Source organism: Chanos chanos, chromosome 13 (assembly GCF_902362185.1).
Source record: "Chanos chanos chromosome 13, fChaCha1.1, whole genome shotgun sequence".
Lineage (NCBI taxonomy): Eukaryota > Metazoa > Chordata > Actinopteri > Gonorynchiformes > Chanidae > Chanos > Chanos chanos.
The window spans coordinates 20,502,044-20,513,537 of record NC_044507.1 but is presented as its reverse complement, the minus strand read 5'-3'; positions in this window follow the sequence as shown (position 1 = coordinate 20,513,537).

Sequence of the window (11,494 nt, the reverse complement as noted above, 5' to 3'; positions counted from 1 at the left end):
TATCCCCCGACAATGACCATTTTGCAACGTCCAATGTATATTTGTACATTGAAGAGGTAGCGTACACTCCGCTTCGGTAGGTGCTTGTGTGTCCGCTTGTGTGGCTGTGATCCGCATTTTAACCTAAAATAAGAATGTGTTTATCCAGCTTACGATTTTAGGGCTACGGCGGGGAAAAAGGAAAAAAAAAAAAAAACACGATGCCGCGAGCAAGGGTCAGGCACAAGCGCTATGCTAGCACCGGAAAAGTACTATGCCCATGAAGTCATTCACTGCTACTGCGGTGGTAAACGCATAAATGCATTGGTAAATTATTTTTTCCATTGGACTGGGTCTATCGCCATACAGTTTTATTTTCGTTAATGAGAGGGCAGTTATAGGTTATCTAATGTGCAATCAATAATTCTGTCATTCAAATTCAATAAAACTCATTGTGTATACTGTAGTCTAGTTTCTTTTGCCGCAGTAATGGTTCTTTTTTTCCTTTTGGAGGTATTTAAAAGGTCTTAAAAGTCATTAAATTTGTACTTCAAAATGTGCAGCTATCCTGGTTAGTCGTAAACAACAGCTCTTAGCTGCTATACCGTCGGCCGGCTTACGTCACTTCAGCGTTCCTACTGGCGATGCGAAAGCAAACAGAAAAAAGGCCCTAGAACGAATGTAGTTCTAGGGGAAGCTCCACAGGGGGTAGTTCCTATCGAATTAGACCCTAGAACTGTTTGGTGCGAAAGCGCCTATAGATACTTGAGGAATTCAGAGGAACACTTCATGGCACACACACATGTCACATCCATTCAGCAAAGGCTACAACAGTCGCTGCAGAGTGTTTGGAAAGCAGTCGACATAAAAACTTTCGAAAGCAGAGTGACACTAATGAAACAGGGTGGCAGCACGTCAAGCTCACAGGGACGCACTAATGAAGAACTTCAAAGCTGCCCGTGTCCACTTTGAAAATCACGCAAGCGATCTCCCTGACAGAGAAACAAGCGTGGTGATGAAGGAGGACATCCAATCAGATCCAGCCGAGCTGGAGACAATGCATCACGATAGATGTTCTCCAGGAACATAAAGAACAAGGGCTCCCTGTTCCAGAGAGACTGCCTTACCTTAACCAATGACCTCTAGTGGGCAACAGGACGTTGACCTCGGCCCCTGTGGCCACGCAGGTAGAGAAATATTACACATTACACACGGACACACACACACACACACACACACACACACAATCCAGAATGTCTTTAGTTCACTCTATTTCATGATTCATTATAATATAAGTACTAAATCACCAGATATGATGACCTCTTCGGTCTTCTCGTTTCTGTTCCTCAAACCAAAACCCATGTCCAAAAGCTCCAGATGCTCCCGGATGAAGTTGGCCCAAAAATACTTACCAAGGTTTCTGAGCCGAGCTGAATTCATAACAATGCAATCAGTTCTGTCAAGACAGAGCTTAATCAGTGCCTCCTGTAACCTTCTCTCAGTTTGTTCAGAATCTTTTGAGGTGAGAGCACTGTTTGGGTGACCTCCCTGTTTGACAGTTCAAACTGAACAGAAGACATTGTTGACTGAGGCAAAAATGAGTCTGTACACCTCGCCCACCACTCTAGTGGTCGGTTTCGGCCCTCATAAGAGTCTGAGTCCAGGAGTACAGACAGAAGACAAAGACTTGAACTTGAGGTGGTAATTAACCAATGCTAAAGTTCAGACATGCTATAACTGCACACGCACAGGGCTCTGTCAGTCCACACGTGTCAAAGTCCTGGTCAAATTCATGCTGTGCTGGGCTGGAGGGTGTGTTTGTCCAGTGAAATGTTAAACCATTAGTTCCATATCTTCCTTGCATGGGCGTGTACTGTGGCACATAATGGACCGTTGCCAGATGTCGGATGAGTGGAATGCCCTACAAACAAGACCATGATATGAAGAAATGACACATTCAGCGTAAACCCATGCAAAAAAAAAAAAAAAAAAAGCCACTACGGAGTTCTCTGGTGGGGAAGCAATTTTGCCTGATCTCCTCTCCGCCAAGTTCAACTTTGGTGAACTCTGACTGGCAAAATTACGTTACTCACCGATGCTCCAGTACAAAAGGAGTGGGCGAGGTGTGATTAACCCCACTCATCACTTCAACACGGATGGCTGCATAATTATCCCTGTCTCTGGACATCTTGCACTGGATGATTGACACAACAGAAAACTGCCACACAAAAAGACTGTGAGGCAGGGGTGAAGTCTGAATGAAAGGCCATTTAAATGGTGACTGCAGTAGTTGAGCCACTCATGGTTTTATTATTCAGATAGAATGTAACTACTTTATCTGAATTCCCTCTTAAATGTTATAGGCTACCTCTTCCAGGACAGCACATTTTCGCAGGTGAAATAATATTTTTTGACAGAAGCCACCGGTTAGACTTCACCTGACGGCTGGGGATTGACTGGGCTGTAATAGATAGATAGATAGATAGATAGATAGATAGATAGATAGATAGATAGATAGATAGATAGATAGATAGATAGATAGATAGGTAGGTACTTTATTCATCCCCTTGGGGAAATTCAAGTGTGTGACCCTCTATGAGTGTGTGTGTTTATAATGACTGACCCTCTGTGAGTGTGTGTGTTTATAATGACTGACCCTCTGTGAGTGTGTGTGTTTATAATGACTGACCTTCTGTGAATGTGCGTGTTTATAACCACTGACTCTCTGTGAATGTGTGTGGTTATAATCAGGGTTTGAATTACAGGGGGCATGGGGGGGGGGGGGGGGGTCTGACACCCCTAATTAAGACTCGGACCCCCCCAAAAGAGGTAAAAACAACAGTTCGGGGGGGTCAAAACATTTATATATCCTATGCTGTATAGCCCTGGAGAAAAAGTTGACCTCCCCGATTGTCATTGTATAATTCGCACTCTTGTTCTAATGACTGACCTTCTGTGAATGTGTGTGGTTATAATGACTGACTCTTTGTGAATGTGTGCGGTTATAATGACTAATCATCTGTGAGTGTGTGTTGTGGTTATAATAACTGACCGTCTGTGAGTATGGTAAAGGGATATGAAGAGGGATTCTTTTAACTATTAGAGTTACTCTCTTTAAAAACACAACATGTCCCACTGTAAAACACATATATTCAAGCACATATATTCAAATGGCGTGTGTGTGTGTGTGTGTGTGTTGGGGGGGGGGGGGGTGGTTCTTAATCAAGCCTCAAAAGCTGAAATGAGTCAAAGGTTTCAGTACAGGTCAGATAAAATAATCAGTCTGCATATGTTGGGCTATCTCTGTATATGCTGCAATAGGGACTGAATTATTCACTTGTGTATGTTTTTTTTTTTTTTTTAATTCTCTGAAAAAACTTTGACAGCGAATTTTAATAGGTACCCCAAAATTAAAGCGTGAACAGCATTGCCAATAGCACTGAGTCATTTGACATTAAATGTCATCATCAAATCTGTTGTTTAACCTATTGTTGATGTTGTTTCCACGGCCAGGGTGGCTCAGCGTACGTTTGCCAGATGAAAAGTTCTTTTCCTTGTTGTGCTTTTTTAAGTCTCTGGGAATTAATGAGATGACTACATGCAACAGAGTAAATGAAACTCATTTGTACCCACATCTTCACTAAAACAGCAGGTCACCTTCTTCAGTCTCCTCACAGACACTCGGCAAACAAACGGACTGCTTTGTCCTTACATGCCACACATTCCGAGAAACATACCTTTTCTGCTAGGAGATTCCATGCATCCCTTTTTTCCTTATCCCCAACCTTACATGTCTTTTGAATGAGACACTTGTCTCACCAGACAATACAATATAGATATGGAGCAGTTAATATTTCGATGGTATTTCATGTGGTAATACTCCACCACATGTTTTAAATCTATTACACAGTGAATATTGAACTAAAGCTTGACTTTAAAAAAATTATATGGCAAATAAAATTGAAATCGCAATATCTGTCAGAAAAATCGCATTACATATTTTCCCCCGAATTGCTCAGTCCTAAATACGGCCGTGAAAACTTAATGCGCAGAGGTGGTCAGTCGACGCTCTCACTCCTGGAGGGCCCGGGGGTGAGGATCGGTAAGGAAAAGCTACGCCGGAAACACCACAGATATCCGTGCTCGGGTTGGCCGGATCCGCTCCTGGCGGTCGCCCTAGCGACCACTGTTCCCCGGTCCCTGACTCGAAAGCCTCCTTTAGAACCCTGCAGACAGACCAGTCCTGTCGTCCACAAGGCTGGGTGTGGATCCGTGAACACGAGTGCTCTGTCTGATATTTAGCTAGGTATCCCGCTGTGCAGGGCTTATTCTTATCTAGTGCGGCCAAGGGAACGCCTGTGCCTCTCTGCATATGGAAATCAGCAAACATAGTCAAGCAAGCAAGCAAGCATTTGGTTGAACACATCCTCTCTCCCTCTCTCTCTTTGGCTTGTAACGCTTACGCGAAAACATGCAGTTTTAACGTTGCCACTCCTCTGCTAATTAGCTTGCATGCTTGAAAGCCTCAATGCTACTTAAAAAAGAGAGAGAGAGAGAGCGAGAGAGTGAGAGCGAGCTGACGAGAGAGAGGTAAATATTTATGCGGACTGGATATTAACTAACTTTGTGAGACTCAACTAGAATGAGAATATGGGTGGAAAATAAAGGTGGAGAAAGCTGACAGCAGTGGGAGAGAGAGAGAGACAGAGAGTGAGAGAGAGAGTGTGTGTGAGAGAGAGAGTGAGAGTGAGAGAGAGAGAGAGAAGAGGGAGGATCTGTCACTCACCTGGGAGCCACTGTCCGGGTGGCACCTTGAAAAAGTATTTACTTTCCTTTGTGTTTGGTCATGTCCTTTACACTGTGACCCGTCCCGCCTCATCTCAGGAGGGGGTTTTGCTGCCTGCCTAATTAATATGACATCAGCTCTAGCCCCTGGCCCAGGGCTCACAGACTTGCTGGATAAGTAGATTAGAGAAGGAGAAACTGTGTAGAGGGGGTGGCGTCACGGTGGGGGGCCGCCCCGTTCGCCCTCCCTGGCATAAGCCGTGGAGAGATCAGAGTGTCAGCCTGGGCATTCCCGGTCCCGCGCAGCCGGACGCACGCGGACCCTTGGTCTCTCCGGCAGGACGGAGATAAAGACAACACAGATGCCTTCTACCGCGCCTGCCGTGACCGATAACGAGCTTCTGCGGTCGGGCAGGGCCGAAGGCCCCCCCCCGCCTTCCTCCTTACCATGTCCTCCCTGCACACGCACATCCATGAACGCTAACGTCAAGGGTTTTTTTTGGGGTTTTTTTTTTAGGCAGGGGAGCTGCTAGCGGTGGGTGCCCCGAGTCCACGTCTAATTAGCATCAAACCTCTTTGACGCGGCCACGAGGAAGGAGTTACTGGAAGGACACCCACTCCCCTCTCTCCTCTTTTTTTTTTTCTGTGTGCGAAAGCTGTCAGGTTGTGTTTACATGATGTCAATTAAAAACAAAGTCAAGACAAATATGTGACTTGTGGTGGTGTTCCAGTCACACGGTCACACAAGGAAAACAAGGAAGAAAGCGGCGTCGCTGGAGAGAGAGAGCAGTCGAATTGTTAACCGCTGTCGGTTTTTTACGTTTAAATTCGAAGAGTCAGCGTTGGCCAGTAACAGCGGTCGATGATAAACCTGTGTTATTACGTCCAGAAAAACGCTCACTTATTTTTAGTGGGCACATAAGTTGGCTTTAGAGGCATGATTCCAATAACAGCATTGCAACAAGTGCCGCTACCTGCTGCTCCATGATGTCAAATTCAGTAAACAGCACATGCACTATTCAGTAAACATCCTGTGGACTATTTAGTAAACATCCTATGCACTGTACTACCATAATCTCATGTCACTCCCCCTTCTTTAATCTTATAGCCCAGACTAGTTTGTTTGACATTTGTTTTTCTGTTAATCTTCCCGACCTTGTATTGTGTTGCAGGGTTGTGCGCCAGATGTCAAAGTGCAGGGGGTTTTTTTTGTTGTTGTTTTCTTCCCTCTCTCCACTAGTCCCAGACGGGAAAGGTAATTTTAGGCTGTGTATCCATTAGCGATAAGCCATGCGTAAGACAGGAGTCAAACTCAGTTAGATAATACCAACTTGTCAACGTTAGCGTTTGACTGCTGCCCAGGGCAACACGATCCCTGTCTGACCTCTGCCTGTTTACTCTACAAGTCTACTTTGTGTGTGTGTGTGTGTGTGTGTGTGTGTGTGTGTGTGTGTGTGTGTGTGTGTAACACACACTGTTTTCAGTGAGGTCCAGGTCAATTAATTCACAGTGAGTGTATGGCCCCAAAGGCTTCGGTTGTGGTCTGAGCTGAATGTATAATTCTAAGCCTTCAGGTAAAAATGTTTTAAGGTGGAGAAGAGTAGCAGAGTAGCACTGGATATGAAATCACAACTAATGTGGAATATATATATATATATATATATATATATATATATTGAATATTTATGATTCTTCAAACATCCCCTACAAAAACTAAATATTTAAAGATACTCAAAAATGTGTGTGTGTGTGTGTGTGTGTGTGAGTGCACATGTGTTTCCTTGCAAGCGTGCATGTGTGTTCACATGTGTGTTTTACTCTTGTAAAATTCCTGTAAAATAAAAACTGAAGAGTGTTTTCCTAATGAAGAGCCAATGCTGATCAATAGGGCTAATTCGTATGTTCAGCGTCAACAGATAAGAGAGCAAAGTAATTTGTCGGGGGGGGGGGGGGGGGGGGGGTCTTTCTCCTGAGGTCCTTGGTTGCTTCATTCAGATCTGACTGAGATGCACTTTAGCCCACTCTGTCTGTGCTGAATGGAGGGAGAGGGAGACCAGAAGCTGCTGTCGCCCGCTGTGGTCTTCTGTCACTCACATGCATTTGAGTTTCACAGTGAGATCCAAGAGCTCGCTACTGAAAAAGGAAAAAAGAAAAACTGCAGTAAAGGTCTGGCCGTCAGAACTGTAGGTGGTAATGACACACATCCACATTTCAAACACAGGTTTGTACATTTTTTAACCATGAAATGGTAGCCTGCACGATATTTTGTCCTAATTTTATATCACAGTGTCTCATTAGAGGTTAATAATAGTGCAGAGGCTGTCAGTTCCTCCGTCTGTTTTTGTGTGTGTGTGTGTGTGTGTGTGTAAAAAATAAGCTTTAAATCTATGCATGTAAAAATAAAGAAATTCATAAATGGAAATTGAGCCCGACAATATTGTTAAGGTGAGGTAAATAAAACAAATGAAAACCCACAAACAAAAAGTCTGCTTTACTCTGTACCAGTATGGTCAGAGAATCTATCAGCTTCTCTGCTGGCTCTCGAAAGAATGCCTGTTGCCATGGTCACTGGTCTTGCAAAAAATAAACAAAATCTTTTTTTTTTTTTAGATGACAGACATATATGGGTTTTCACAAAGATCACTGCAAACAGTATTTGTGTGCGCGTGTGTGCTTGCGTGCGTGTGCGTGCGTGTGTGTGTGTGTGTTCTGAAACACTGTATTGGTTTCAACTGGTGCATGACTGCTCCCACCATCTCTTAGTTTCATACTGTAGTTTCCTCTCAAACTAATTTAAGTGCATAACCAAGGGGTCTTGCCAAATATGTTCTTAACCAAATTTCTAGAATAAGTCAATTTTACTTAAATTGATTTTTAGAATAAGTCTATTTAAGCCAACAAATTGCTCAGCCAAATTCTTCGGCCCTGAATAAATTGAATCTAGCTGTTTAATAGAATTGTATCAGAATGCTGGAAAGTTTTCTTCATTATCTGTCATGCCAGAGGCCCTGTATGGTCAGACTCAATCCCACAGTTATCATCTCACCATTCATAATCTCTTCAGCCTGTCATGGCCACAAAGATAAATCTGCTCTGATTCAGCGACAGAATCTGACGCGTTACTAAGACACATTCTTTGCCAGACTTTGCCCTTGCTGTCTCCTTGACGGTGCGGTTAGTGTATTTTCTTTGATGCTATTTCAGTGCTTGAAAAAAAAAAAGAAAAAGGAAAGAAAAATCCTGTTGTTGTTTTTTTTTTCTTTTTCTTTTTAAGCCTCCTCTAGCGGAAGCCGTTGGTTGGTCGCAGATCGGGTCTCGACCGGGCTGTCATATTTTTTGAGGTAAAGTTATCTGGGATGCTCTGTTTTTCAGCGAGAGAGGCGTTGGTCCCGATGATGAAGTGAGACGCAGCAGTCTCTGTACCTCCAATCCAGGGCAATCAGTCTTGGAGCAGACGTCTCACGCTGTGAAGAGCTCTCCCATCAGTCACGGCAGCTCCGCGGCGCCGTTAGCCTCGCGCATGCTACTACGCTGCATCAGGGCCCCGGCTTTTCATCTGGCAACCGTGCGCTGAGCTTCCCTCGCCGTGGAAACATCATCAAACAGCTTTTGCCTTACCGTTTGACAAAGAGACAGGCACGATCAGTGACACGCGTGCGCTCACACACACACACACACACACACACACACACACACACACTGAAGAGCGCCTGTGTAGGTAACTGTTCGGCGATTGCTATGTGCTATCCTAGTTCTACAGATCCAGTCTTAGCTACACAGGGACGTGACGAACCAGCCTTCTCTTTCTTAAAATGTAACCAATTTTAGTACAGGGTTACACCTGCGACGGCTCTTATCGCAATTCACTTTCCCCTAATGACGTGACTGGGAAGGGTCAACAAATCTTTCAAATTTTCACTATTTCATTCTTGCCTTTAAAGAAAAAAAAATATATCTCAGCAGACAAGGCTTTGATGCATTCCACAGGATGTGACAGCAGACTTTCATGATTCCAGCGCTCCAACACAGCACACGGTGTCATATAACCCCATTGTTTCTGGTTAAGGATGCTAGCCTGCATTATAGGATCTTTCTGTTCAGGCATCTGTACATAACAACGATGCGTTGGTATTTTCTCATCAGAAATATCAGCACACAAAAAACACATAGAATCCTGACCACAGAAAACAAAAAAAAATATAATAAAAGTCCTTTGATATGAGTTGAGGAATTTTTTTTTTTTATGGGGCCGTTTTGTTTTGGGCTTTATCTCACGCACATGCCCGCTTACTCGAATCAAATTGATCACTTTTAACAGGCGGAACCGTGCATTCTTTCACAGACCCTCCTCCTTTTTTTTTTTTTTTTTTTTTTTTTTATTTTGCGAGGAGGAAATGAGATTGCATGCCAGCCGAGGAAGCCTCCGAACGGCTGTCATTTCTCCTGGAATCAGATGAAAGTCGCCCGTGGAGTAGCCTCAGGCAGCGATCAGTGCTCACAATTTTCCTCTTGTCCTCTTGGCTGCTATTGTATTGCTCTCTGGAGGGTCTCTCATTTTCTCCGTGGCTCAGACCGCAGGCCCCGCTGTGGAGAAGGGGGGGAATCTGTCCAATAACTCTTCATCTGGGCTAAGAAATGACATGGCTGTCGCTAAAGAGGTGAGTGAGGATGCCACAGTAGATCACCCCCCCCCCCCCCCCCCCCCCCTTTCAGCAGGTCCGCCGTGTGCCCCTCTGTGCTTCAGCGCTGAGGACGAGGTGGGGTTCGTGTCTTTTTTCACACCACATTAGAGTCCTGGAGACCGGCTGGCATGGAAAAACTCGAGTGAATGGTGAGAACAGATGGACGAGAAGACAAATTAATAACGAGACGGCCCAGTCAAAATAATAATAAAAATAAATAAATAAATAAATAAAAAACCTTAGAGTGCTTTTCTTGTTCTTCCAGGCTGTTGCAGCTTGTTCTTTTTTTTTTTTTCTTTTTTTTTGGTGTCTGTAATCATCTCCTGCTGCTTCATGCAAAACACACCATGGTAACCATGGCAATCGTGCACCTGAGAAGGAAATAGGCACTCTTAACCCACTGAGAGCAAACTCTTGTCTTCTTTGACTATCTGTAAACTATCTGTGAAGTCTGTGCATATCCCTGCAACATGTCCTGAATTATCTTTACCTTTAATCATCCCCCTTTTTTTTTTTAAAGGCTCAATATTAAATTATTTTTGCACTCCTCAGAGCTTAGAATCAAAGCTATCTATATTTCACTGAGCTTTTATTAGGCTTTGTCGGTTGAAAAGCTCAACGTCAACACAAAAAGGATCAGCTGGTCCTTCTCTGCCTGAACTGGCTGATGATAATAATAATATATAGAGAGCATTATGTGTGGTGCTGCATGTAAGAGGGACATAAACTGGCACCGAAACCTAATTCTTACTCCGATGTCATGGAACAAACTCAATTACGTGAGAGGTCACCTCAATGTCTGTGATAGATTCTGGATAAAATCAATGTGTAATTACGAGAATCCACCCAGAGCAGCAGGCTGACCCCACCCCACCCCCCCGACACACACACACACACACACACACACACACACACACACACACACACCCTTCCAAAGCAGCGTCAGACCGAGGCTTTCCGAGCCTTCGCTGTCTCCCAGCCGTGACTCCTGTGTAGCAGCGAGCAGTCAAACTCTCTGTGGGGACAGGTCGGTTTCCTGTCGGGGCTGCAGATGGCTCATCGTTTTTGGATTTGTCTTTTTTCTCTGGAGCCAGACTATGGCTCTTTTTCTCTGTGCTTTATGATGGCTCTGAGTCACGTCGGCTGCCGGTGGCAAAGGCTCGGGGGGGGGGGTGTCCGCCAGGCTTTCTTACCGAGATGGAGGCGGGCGGTCACTGACGCAGGACACAGGGACCGGCTGTCTGAGATAGCATCATATCTCCTCATATTCTGCCCATATTGTCAGACCTATAAAAGCCACCAGCTTTTAATGCCAGCTCTACTGGAGTGTGTCAGATGCGAAGGGGGGGGGGGGGGGGGGGGGGGGGGGTTGGAAAATGTAGAGGAGCAGGTGAGGGGGGGCTCCAGGCTGGAGTGAGAGAGAGAAAGAGAGAGAGTGAGAGAGACAGATAGAGAGAGAGGAAGAGAGAGAGGGTAGGTGGGTGGCTTGCAGCAGTTGTCACGTTGATAAACAGCTGGAAGAGGGTTGAGTGTGTTTGTGGCTCTGACAGAATGCTAAGCTAAATCAGTGGAGTGTGCAGGGCAGGCAGCCATTCAGAGAGCGTCCCAGGCCCTTCATCTGTCCGAGTAATTTCAAAGTGACCCCCTCACACCGGGAGTCTCTCACCCCCACAGCCCCTTTTATGTGACTCTGAAGTGAAACACGCAGGGTCAGGTGACCAACACAAACCAAAACAGCTGAGCACCGCAGTCCCTCCCCTCTGACCAGACAATACTTACCATAGTGTTGTAAGGCTACATTGGTTCCTCTGTGGAACTTTGCAAAGACTGAGACAGTTCTAACAATGAGGTAAGGTTACGGAACACACTGATATTTTCCAGTGCATTCCGGTGGTCTAGAGGATTCATTCATTCATTCATTCATTCATTCATTCATTCATTTTCAAAGCTGCTTCTCCTAATTAGGGTCGTGGGGTGCTGGAGCCTATCCCAGCGCTCACTGGGCGAAAGGCAGGGAAACACCCTGGACAGGTCGCCAGTCCAACGCA